This window comes from Mustela lutreola, chromosome 1, assembly GCF_030435805.1.
Source record: "Mustela lutreola isolate mMusLut2 chromosome 1, mMusLut2.pri, whole genome shotgun sequence".
NCBI lineage: Eukaryota > Metazoa > Chordata > Mammalia > Carnivora > Mustelidae > Mustela > Mustela lutreola.
Genome location: NC_081290.1, coordinates 15,179,778 through 15,192,593, shown reverse-complemented (window position 1 = coordinate 15,192,593; position 12,816 = coordinate 15,179,778). Strand labels below are relative to the sequence as shown.

The window sequence follows — 12,816 nt, the reverse complement described above, 5'->3', positions numbered from 1 at the left end:
AATTCCTTGGCTCTTACCATGAGACTAATTTTAGGGAATCAAACTCACACATTCTCCAGGTTGTGGAAAATCTCAGCCAATATTCAAGTTGCACATAAGCCCATTTTTTACTTACAGGGATCATGCAGAAATTTTGAAAGCCAACAAAATACAACACTATAAGTTTGTCATCAGAAGTTCCAATGACATAAGGCTTGTATATTTTTGTTCCACTGGAACAGTAGTTTGTGTTTATGTTTACCAAAAAAACAATTCATCCATCCATCCATCCACCCATCAATAACACAGAAATTCTGGCCAAGATGAGACATTTTACAAAAGTTCCACTTGGTCACAGATAACTGTGTCTACTCTGAGTTGCATAATGTAAAGCAATGGTTCAAAACAATTTTGTCTACCATGACACATATGAAAGAGAGCATTTCAATGTGTGAGAACTCCCTATACATACTCCCATACTGACGAAATCTGGAAATTTTCTTCTAGGACAAAGCCCCAGTATAAATCATGATCGCACAACCATTAGTAGTGCCTCTGTAATGACTGCTCTGCATGTGCCTCACCACAGGTAAGATGGACCACAGATTCTGAGCAATTCTGTGCATGCCATGTGCAACTCAATCTTCTCCATAACTCAGAAATGCCCAGTTAAACCCTTCAAGGCAAATATTATCATACATATGGACATGACTATACTCTACCTTATATATATATTTAAAAGCATGTATTTCACAAACGTTGATACTTTATAGTAAATGCATGATAACTTGCAAGGAATTACAATAGCACAAGCACTGTCTGCATCATGGAGTCATACAATAGAGATGTGGAGGTTTCATGTAAATCTCTCCCTTTTTGTCCCAGCACATTCCTTTCCCCAAAACTCAAACCACCCACCCTTTCTCTGCCACAGGGTCTTTTAAGAGAGCCCTAGAGGGAAAAAGATTAGTATTAGAAATTTTCCACTCATCTTCCCTCCTTTCATATTATTACTGAAAAACTGACATGTGTCGGAGACTAGTCACTTGGACTTCTACAATCAATAATTACCCATGTCCTGGTGAGTGATCATAAAACTGGGATATTAAACATAAATTATTTGGGGGAAATATTATATACCACAGATACAGAAAGTGAAACCATTCCTCTGCAAATCTATTTACCTGCTTCCCAGACTATATAACTCTTGAGTACAGTGAGTGGTCTCATTTGTCTTTGTATCCTCTGTAACTAGAAAGAGAACAAGCACATGTAGGTGACCAAGAAAAAAAAAAAAAAAGATCCAATCAATCAAGAAGCCAATGAAACAGGAAACTTCTACAAAACATTTTGGACAAGTGGTAAAGATGCAATACCATTATTAAAAATATAACAGAATCTTGGTTTTTCAAAATCTGTACGTAAGACTGGCAAACGCCATTTTTAACTTTTATGTTAGCTTTTATTTAAAAGCCAAAGAGGAGTAAACTTGAAAAGGCCCTTCATGAATTATATTAGAAGTTCAAGTCTAGCTTATGAATAAAAATGAGACAAGAATAACCAATTCTTGTGAATAGAAGGAAGAACTAGGGCAGGTGAAAGTTACTAAGAATTACAATAAATATAATTCTAAAGTGTTCTTCAAAGGCATGGTTATACATAATTGACTGTTATAATATCACATTTGTAAATGCAGAAAATCACTAGAGATAACAGAAGTGAAACAAGGCAGAGAAATTTGTGATCCAGCAAAATCATCCAGAAATACTGGAAGCAAGGTTTATTTGCACCTGTTTAGAGCAAGAGTCAGAAGATTTAACACAATCTGGTTGAGAATTATCTTCAGTAGCCCTAGATTGCTGTGTTGAGTTCTTTCAGTTAAACTTCATCATTTTTCTTCATTCATTGCCGTTAGTCCATTAATTTCCATTTCCTACTATTGCTGTTATATCTGCTTAGAGCAGACTCTATCTTATTTTTTGAGAAAGTAGGTAAAAATAGTATATAAATTTATAAATCTATATATAATATGACACACAAATACATATGTAAATGTACATGTGCACATGCCTTCATATGTAAATATATAGCGCATAAATATATATGTAAATATATTTAGTGCATCTGTGTTTTCCATACACACAGCTCATAAGCAGTGGAGTTAGGATTTAAACCCAGATATGCCCAATTCTAAAGAAATTCACCTGCTACTTCTATATATAATGAAGCATCCTTCTTTGAATTGATTTTACTAAGCATCTCATTATGCATATATATAATATAAACACAGATGATATACATTGATATACCATATGTATACAGATCTACATATATGTGTATTTCATACATGCACACACACACACACACATAAAATAATTTCACCCACTTATTTCAAAGCATCATATGTAATTAAGTACCTAACCTAAATCAAAACAAAGAAATATTAGGTACAATTTAGGACTCAAATATGTTCTTTTTAATTCACAAAAATACTACATGATACTTATTTTTAATATAGTTTTCTGTATTTTGGTGACCTTAAAAATAACATCAATAATACAAACACACTGCTTGTTCTGTAACAGTAGAATGCAGACATAAGGGCTTCATGTTAAAAAGTAATATATACACAACAAAATATTCAAAAGCCTTATCTAATTATTAGAACTTTGTTTCATGAAACCCAGTCCTAAGATCATACCAGTATCTTTGGTATAGACTTAAAATGTGTTATGTTAAACATAGTTTCACCAGAATACAGGCCTATAATTTTTTATTTCATTCATTAGGAGAGCTAGACACACAGACATATTTTAAAACAGTCCTGCCACAAATCCTATTTTATCACTTTCTTATTACTGCTACAACGACCATATACTTAGTGGCCAAAAAAACCCTACAAATGTTTTCTCTCAAAGATGTTAAAAGTCAGGGCAGGGCACCTGGGTGGCTCAGTAGGTTAAAGCCTCTGCCTTTGGCTCAGGTCATGATCCCAGGGTCCTGGGAATGAGCCCCACATTGGGCGCTCCCCACATGGGGAGCCTACTTCCTCCTCTCTCTGCCTGCCTCTCAGCCTACTTGTGATCTCTGTCTGTCAAATAAATAAATAGAATATTTTTTGAAAAAGATGTTAAAAAAAAGATATCAAACAGGGCTGCGTTCCTTCTCAAGTTTTCAGAAGGAAATCATTCCCTGCCTTCTTTAGTTTCTTGAAGCTATTGGCATTCTGTGGCTCTAGCCCCCTTTTATACCTTCCAAGCACACCACTCCAGGCTCTGGCTCCTTAGACACATCTTTATCCAGCTCTAACTATTGTTTCCTTTTTATAAGGGCCCTTATAGTTACATTGGGCCCACACTAATCATACAGCATAATCTTTCAATCTTAAAATCCTTAATTTAAGCACATCCACAAAGCTCCCTCTGGCATGTAAGGTAACATTTTCAGAGATATCAGGAACTAAGATATAAACATTTTGTGGAGCCATTATTCAACCTACCACATGTATACATATTCTGATTTTCACCATATTTTTGGGTTCAACCTGTATCACTTTACAGGCTTTGCCTTTCCACATTATAGTATGTTTTAAAGCCATATATTTATGAGCACATCTCTGTTATGGAACTGTTAAATGCACCTATCAAATTATATTTTATGTACACATTTCCAAATACTTCCCATAGGGTTACTTAAACAGAGGACTTTAATATCTCATTTGAATTCATTTATGCAGGGTTTTTCCCCCTTGAAAATTCATCTAATTCTCTTTGAAACCTTACCAAATATTTTAAAAATACATTCTTTTGCGTCACCCCCAAATCACTTTTCCATTCATCATTGCCTACTACAGAAATTACTGTAATCTTCCATCAACTGTTTAAAAATTCTAATGAAATAAGCAGAAAATTCCCCCTTGAATTAAACTGTGATGTTGAAACCAAATGATTACTAATTTTTGTAAGACCCTGAAGTACCTAACCCAGGGCATGCTCCGTTCAGAAATAATTTTTGTGATTTTTCCCATTTCTTCTAGAAAATGCTTCGACCAAGCACAATGCTTTATTAAGATACAGTAATTAAAATGAAATATATGAATGGAAATACAAAAAATATGGGTCCCTATAATTTTCTCCATTGCCTTCTTTGTAAGCAAATTGTGGTATATATAGGTAAAAGAATTTACCATTAACAGCCAATATTACCTTACAAAGTAATATTTACCTTACACTTAAAAGTAAAGGCAAATCACCTATAATTTCCAAACCCTGATGAACACTTGTTCATTAACTAAATATACACCTTGGGCAAATTCATGAACATTCATGATGCTTTATCACCACATATTAAATCCCAACCTGCAGACATTGAGAATTTAAGATTTGTGTCATAGGTATTTGGGATCAGTACTCGATTTGTATCTACTATTGTTGGTCTCTCAGCACAGAGAAGCAGCAGTGACATTGCTTAGACCACACATATGGGCCAAGAATAATATTTGTAGCATTTAGACAAAGAAGTATTCCTGAAGGCATAATAGCCCTAATAGCATTGATATGGTCCTTTTCATCCTCAAAGGGTTTTCAGAGTGTAGAAAAAAAAAAATCAAAATATTACACACCATGGTACTGACTCTCATGACCATAAGGAGAGAATTGGGGTATTTAATTAGATTGACTCATTCTAGAAATATCCCCAAGCATTTTTCTAGATGTAGGCTATTTTATTCTCTACTCTTTGTTTTCTGACAAGTTCTTATGTTTGCTAAAATTCTCAGATAGGAGAATAAGGGGAGCTTCCGTTCTAGCTCTGGCACTATCTTAGCATTAAAAGCAAATGACTGAACCATTTTCTGTGTAAAATTAAAATGCTAGGACAAAATATGCCTGCCACTTTCTCTGACACTTAAAAAAATTCTGTAAGCATAGAAATGAAGCACTGGAAGGAAAAAGAAAAGCTCATCTCGAATTGATCAGAAAAGCCCAGACACATGGTAATGTGACTCGACCATCAGTCCAATTAAATATCTGCATTAGTGAAAATTACCTAATTTTTAAAAAATTAAATATGATTTTTCAACTCTTGGATCCTAACCATTTATTATGTTGAAGGAATTGAATTAAAACATGTCCTCACCTGACAGTAGACACTATAGTACTCTCAGTGAAGAAAGATAACAATAGTTAATTATGTAATAACTGTATATAAGAACAAGTTCTATTTGGTGAGACACAATCAGCTGTTTTAGATGAGAGCTGCTTAATTCAAACAATAGTTATAGGAGCTAGGCCATTCTGAGGCAAGAGTTGTTCTGATGAAATAGAATAGGGAAATTTGGAGGCTCTATACAATTAATTTTAACAAAATTATTTGTATTCTTCAGATACAGTATTTAATACTTTGGAGAAACGTTTCTGTTTTCTGCCCAACTATTATCAAAGTCTACTAATGTAGTGCTATAAACAAACACCAAACAGTGGAACTAATCAAAAGTGATATACAGCTTCTTGTAGGCACTTTCATGTTAAATCAATATCCTTTGTCTTCTATTCTAAAACTCTTCTGTACTTAGACAATCCAATATCTTATTGCCTTATTATTGAATCATTCTCACATAAAATGATGGAAGTATCGATGGGACAATCCAAAGAGTTTGATAAAACGAAGATGAATCTGCACTAAATACGGATCAGAAGTTCACTAATTTGAAACAAAATTAAGTATTTCTCATTTCAAAATACGGACAAAATTCAGTAAAATATTCTTGGATTCAGCAGCACTGTAGCTATTTTTAAATGTACATATTTTAACAGCTAAATCAGCATGAAATCATCTGAATATAGGAATTACCACAACCATAACTAACTTTGGCTATTTAGACATGACATTATCTATCCATAACTAACTTGCACCTACTGGGACTTGGAGAGTTTAATGACTTTTTGATCAATTACATAATGCCTAAGGTTGTTTTTCCCCATAATTTAGTACTCATCTCTTTTCTTTTTATCCTCTCATGAGTAAATGGTACCAGGCTTTTGATCTGTATATTTCCATCACAATAACATGGTAGGGGAGGAAAGAAATCTCTTTTTACAGTATTCATTGCCAGGAATTTATGAATGATGCGCTAATTCTTGTAAGTGTGTCTAAATACAGTAAAAGTGTCATTTCATGAATATCTGCACAAGATAAAAATATTTTTAAAAACCCGCAATATTTTCACTCTCCCTCGTTATCCATGCATTACAAAGGCATTTTTTCTCAAACTTATTCTAGAAACTTAGCTCATCATATTGTTGTAAAGAAGAGTTATCATTCTGGGTTTATAAATTCTCACAAAGAACCTTTGACTTTCTGCCAGTCAGAAACAATTTCTTATTGTATTTGGTGGCCATCCATCTTAACAAGTTCTGGGAAAACTTTCCAAGAGGGCCCTCAGGGTATGTACCACTAAACAGTAAGATTAGATATCTGTTTCTTCATTACGAAAAATACAACCAGAGGCGCCTGGGTGGCTCACTAGATAAGCATCTGCCTTTGGCTCAGGTCATGATCCCAGGTCTTGGGATTAAGCCTGGCAGCATTGGGGTCCTGCTCAGTGGGAAACCTGTGTCTCCCTCGCTCTCTCTCTCTCTCTTTTTTTTTAAGATTTTATTTATTTATTTATTTGACAGACAGATCACAAGTAGGCAGAGAGGCAGGCAGAGAGAGAGAGGAGGAAGCAGGTTCTCTGCTGAGCAGAGAGCCCGATGTGGGGCTCGATCCCAGGACCCTGGGATCATGACCTGAGCCGAAGGCAGAGGCTTTAACCCACTGAGCCACCCAGGTGCCCCATGTGTCTCCCTCTCTTGTTATTTCTCTCTGTCAAATAAATAAATAAAGTCTTAAAAAAAAAGAAAAAGAAAAACACATTCAAAAAATACATCAAATTTGGTATAATCCATAAATAGTAATAAAAGACTTTTCATTTTTATCAAATATTAAAATACAATTAATTGCACTTCATTAGAAGTACCAACTGAGAATACTTTTTAAAAAAAAAAAATCTATAATTAAGGATTGACCAAAATTTCTGATGAGGAAGCAAAATTACCAATTGTGCTAACTACAAATTCATTCATAGGATTTCAACTCTGTTACTTCTTATTATGAAACTGGATTCCTTATTGGATTCTAGAGTGAATTTGGAATCCAGCTTAAATTCTGCCAAAAAGTAGTGAAAGCAGAAATTGGGAATTTATTTTTCTCACCTAACTCAAAAAGTCAAGGAATTCTATGTCATATTAAATGCAATATAAAAATAATAAAATATCGGACCATTTCCTTACATCACACACGAAAATAGATTCAAAATGAATGAAGGACCTCAATGTGAGAAAGGAATCCATCAAAATCCTTGAGGAGAACACAGGCAGCAACCTCTTTGACCTCAGCTGCAGCAACATCTTCCTATGAACATCGCCAAAAGAAAGGGAAGCAAGGGCAAAAATGAACTATTGGGATTTCATCAAGATCAAAAGCTTTTGCACAGCAAAGGAAACAGTTAACAAAATCAAAAGACAACTGACAGAATGGGAGAAGATATTTGCAAACGACATATCAGATAAAGGGCTAGTGTCTAAAATCTATAAAGAACTTAGCAAACTCAACACCCAAAGAACAAATAATCCAATCAAGAAATGGGCAGAGGACATGAACAGACATTTCTGCAAAGAAGACATCCAGATGGCCAACAGACACATGAAAAAGTGCTCCATATCACTCGGCATCAGGGAAATACAAACCAAAACCACAATGAGATATCACCTCACACCAGTCAGAATGGCTAAAATTAACAGGTCAGGAAATGACAGATGCTGGCAAGGATGTGGAGAAAGGGGAACCCTCCTACACTGTTGGTGGGAATGCAAGCTGGTGCAGCCACTCTGGAAAACAGCATGGAGGTTCCTCAAAATGTTGAAAATAGAACTACACTATGACCCAGCAATTGCACTACTGGGTATTTACCCTAAAGATACAAATGTAGTGATCTGAAGGGGCACGTGCAATCGAATGTTTATAGCAGCAATGTCCACAATAGCCGAACTATGGAAAGAACCTAGATGTCCATCAACAGATGAATGGATCAAGAAGATGTGGTGTATATACACAATGGAATACTATGCAGCCATCAAAAGAAATGAAATCTTGCCATTTGCGACAACATGGATGGAACTAGAGCGTATCATGCTTAGCAAAATAAGTCAAGCAGAGAAAGACAACTATCATATGGTCTCTCTGAGATGAGGAAGTGGAGATGCAACATGGGGGGTTAAGTGGGTAGGAGAAGAATAAATGAAACAAGATGGGATTGGGAGGGAGACATACCATAATTGACTCTTAATCTTACAAAACAAACTGAGAGCTACTGGGGGGAGGGGGGTTGGGAGAGGAAGATTATGAACATTCGGGAGGGTATGTGCTATAGTGAGTGCTGTAAAGTATGTAAACATGGTGATTAACAGACCTGTACCCCTGGGGATAAAAATACATTATATGTTTATAAAAAATAAATAAAAATATATAAAAATAATAAAATCTCTATATTAAAAAAATCATGATTTACAGAGTTAAAATTTAAGCATCCATTTCCTTTTTTCTTTTTTGTTGTATCTTATCTAATCTCAAAGACTTCATACGGGGTCCTTTTAAAAAGGTTCAGAAATGAAATCCTCTGGTTTCAGAACTGAAAACAGTATTTATCCATTCCTTAAACACTGTAGTAGAATCATTCTTCCATTTAATTAAATACTTTCAGAGGCTACCTTGTGCCAGGCACTATTTTAATTGCTAGAAAAACAGCAGTGAACATCATAAGCATGTCTCTTTCTTTCATGAAGCTTACATTCAAAATGCTATCGATTTATATATAAACTGTTAATGATCAGAGGCCATGAAGAATAATCATAACATTAGCTCAAAATACTCCACTGGAATCATATTATTGTATCACATTTGTCTTTTCAACCCATTCTAAGGCGAATTACCCACATCAGTTATATTAATTAATCAATTAATCAAGCCCATTTACTCCTTGGAATTATATATAAAATATAAAATTAATGTAAATTTGAATGTATCTATGTGTTTATATATACATACTTATATGTCTATATTCTATATTTTTTTTCATCTCATTTTAATGTCCTCCCATATCTGTATTCTAAAATGTAAGCTGAAGCCTGTGGAAACAAAAAGAAAGCTGTGAATGGCCATATGGAGTTGAGGAATATTATGAAAGAATTTAAATGAAGCTTAAAATGGGAATTTTTCCATCAGACAAAAGGGCAGGGACTATTTGGACTAAGGGGAATGCAAGCACAATGACTAAGTGCAAAGAAAATGTTATATCACTCTCAGTGATGTTTGCATAAAGGGTATGTGTTGTGGGTGAAAGCAGGAAAGAAAGCTGGAATAAGAGTTAAAAACCAGATTAATGCTATATCACTGATTTTATAACTAGGATAGTTTTTATTGCTGTTGTTATTATTATTATTAATTTTTTTTTGGTGCAAATCCAGTGCCTCAAGATAAGAGTCTTAGCTTTTGAAGACAGTGACCAGTCTTCTACAATTCTATACCCTAACTCCCAGTGCAAGCAATCCTACATGTTCTATGCCCTAATTGTACACGTTCTATGCCCTAACTCCAGTGCAAGCAATTGTAAATGTTCGTGATTGCTATGGCATTTGCTAACACTACTACTATTGGTGTTGATGGTGCATGGTAAATGCAATATTGTTTAATAACAGTGAAGAAATCTATAAAAAAAAATCTATAGAAATCCTAAAAAAGTAAGATCACAATGGCTTGGTGGAAATTGCTTTCAACTGGGACTTGAATGATAGGATATAAATAGGTAGAAAATAAGAGAGAAAAGGAATTTTAACCAAAAAAATGTCCAAAGGCTAAGATATGGAAAATATCAAAAGTGAGTAAATTACATGGAAATTAAAGATACTGTCTTCTGAAGTGTTTGAACTAACAAATATTTGGGTAATAAATTTAAATAGTTGTTAGATCCAAAGTACTAAGGATTTTGTTAATTAGACAGATTAAAACGTATTCCAGGCAAGAAAATACATAAGCATATGCACATGTGATCATACACTTATATCTCTATAAAATATAGATATATAGATATATAGTCTATTTACACATTTATAAAGAAACTACCATCATGAAAGTGGCATAGTAAGAGGTTGTCTCTGTCAACCTGTGCAGGGTGTCTGGGATAGGAAGGAGATTGCTGGATAATAGGAGATGGCAAGAAACTATGAAGTCATTGCTTTTCATAGGAATAAAGGGAAAGATAATAAGGTAGTGATAACTTGTTTGGTCTTTTCTTAAATAAGCTGTCCTCTTTTTCTAAGGGAATTACAATGCTATAAGTGCTCAAACTCAAACCCTACAACTATAGCCCCATTATGCCTCATTTATGTTATAAAAAATAAACACCTACCCAGTTGAAAACGTCAAGGATATCCAAATATTAAATTGATCACAAATTAATTAGTCACAAATTAAATTGTCACAAATATTCACTGAGTCATTTATAATAAGTTATTTTTAATTTTTCCACATATTTATTAAAATGCTACCAAAGTTCAAGGCCATGCAATCTTGCTGGTCATTTTAAACTGCCACTAAATGCTACAATGTTGCCTTCAAGCCTCTTAGCCTGGCATACAAAGACCTTGACCCTGCGCTTCTGGTATCACCCCTTATTTCACTACCCTATTGGATGCATTTCTTGCCAGTCATCTAGGTTCTGAGTACAGCATTTCAAAAGTCTAGAGGCCAATGGTAGAGACAATTTCTGCAGAGATATCAAAGAGGTTGGGAACTGAAATTAATTTTTAGAGTTATTTACAAGATGGCTAGTGGTTTTAGGTGAGACAAAGGAAAAGAAAAAGAAGCATGAATATTATCTCCAAATATGTAAAGAATAAAAAGAAAATTAAAAGTAAGTTGTATCCACAAGAGATTATAATAATGTGTAATTATGTAAGAGAAGTAAAGACTCAGAACTCTGAGCAGGAGGAGGCAGATAAAAAAGATTGGTTGAGATGATTCACATTATAAAGAGCTAAAATGGCCAACACTCATATACAGCTTGTATAACTCTATTCTGAATTCATGAAAATCTACTAAACCCTCACATAAAATGACTGTTGTAAATCTAAAAGTACCCTATGAAGTAGATACCAGTATAATGTCCATTTTACACATGGGAATACAGAGGCAGGCAGAGGTTATAAATAGTGTTGGAGTTGATCAAATCCAGAGAATCTGGAATAAGAATCCACATAATTAACCACTGATACCACCGTACTATACTACACAAGTTGCATCTATAAGAGGCAAGAAAATTTGGAATACTTAGGTGCATTCAGATATGTATAAGTTGTTTTACATTTCTTAAAGAAATCCTACATTTAACATTGTAGCATTGCTTAGATTTATCATATGAGTTAGGTTAGTCAATGTCCATTTTGTTTCTAAATCCTAAGATAAATGGTACACACACAATCTTTCGACAACATACAAAAGTTTTTTCTTTCTCTCCCCCTCCCCCATTCCTAATCCAAGTATTAAGATCAATCGCTCCTTAAAATTCCAGATACTCTAGCAATTCTTATTTACAAGGGTTCGTTGAAGACTCCTTCCTAAATTTGAGCCGAGTTATTAGGTGCTGACATTAAGTGAAATAAATACATTTGAGTTAGGAAGAAAATACATATGACTCAATTATTAGGTAACCATAAGGCACATAACAGGGTATTTTCGCTTGTCTTCATAGCAATGGAAACTGATTATTCATGATCTTTTAAAAACTATCTTGATTTATTTTAATAATTCCAGTCGCACAGTTCAATCTGTATGCAATATGTCTTTTATTGCATACTTTCTCTTATTTTCGCATTTACCAAAAGGAAAGCAAAATGATTGGGTTGAACAATATTTAACTGATCTAGGTAAAATAAATACCCTAATGTTTTTAAAAAATAGAAAATATGCCTACATTATGAGAGTTTCTGTCATGTTTGTAGCTATAGTAATATAGTGTTTTATTTCATTTATTGTTTTGCAATGCTGATGGGTTGCAATAGCTGCTTATTTCCTAGTCATCAAAAAATAATCTCTCTCTTCAGAAAAACTTGCCAGTAATTTCACAAGATGTCCTGACATCAAGTCTTTGTGACTATTACTGTAATATTTATTTATATAAAATAGAGTTTAAAGAAAAACAATTAGGGGGTGCCTGGATGGCTCAGTCATTTCAGCATCTGCCTTCAGCTCAGGTCATGATCCCAGGGTCATGGGATGGAGCCCTGCATCAGGTTACCTGCTCAACAAAGAGTCTGCATGTCCCTCTCTTTCCCCCACAACTCGTGTTCTCATTCTCTCTTTCTAAAAAAAAAAAAAAAAAAAAAAAGATAAATACATAAAAAGAGACCTTTGTCTCCCAAAAATTCTTTAAATTATTCTTTGAAAGTAATTACTTTCAATTTCAGAAATGTTACCATTAACATAACATAACATAAGCATCATATGGTGCTTATACACAGTCAATGTGAATATTACGAAGAAAGTTCTACATAGATGTTATCAAACAAGCTGAATACAGGTTTTCTCTGGATGATTAATTCAATAAAAAGTCTTTATGATATATAAATGATTCACTAAGTGGGGAACATTGTGAAGAAAAAAAAAGAGGAGATTCTAGAGAGAAGTCTGAGACTTTATTGAACTTTAGTACTATGTCTATAGTAGTAATAATGATGCTGAAAA

The 12,816-nt window shown here is 34.1% G+C and overlaps 1 protein-coding gene across 5 annotated transcripts in view; it reads right to left on the bottom strand.

The window, feature by feature from the left end:
- Positions 1–12,816, bottom strand: part of EPHA5 (EPH receptor A5) — a 350,197-nt gene that overhangs the window by 113,446 nt on the left and 223,935 nt on the right. The window lies entirely within an intron of this gene.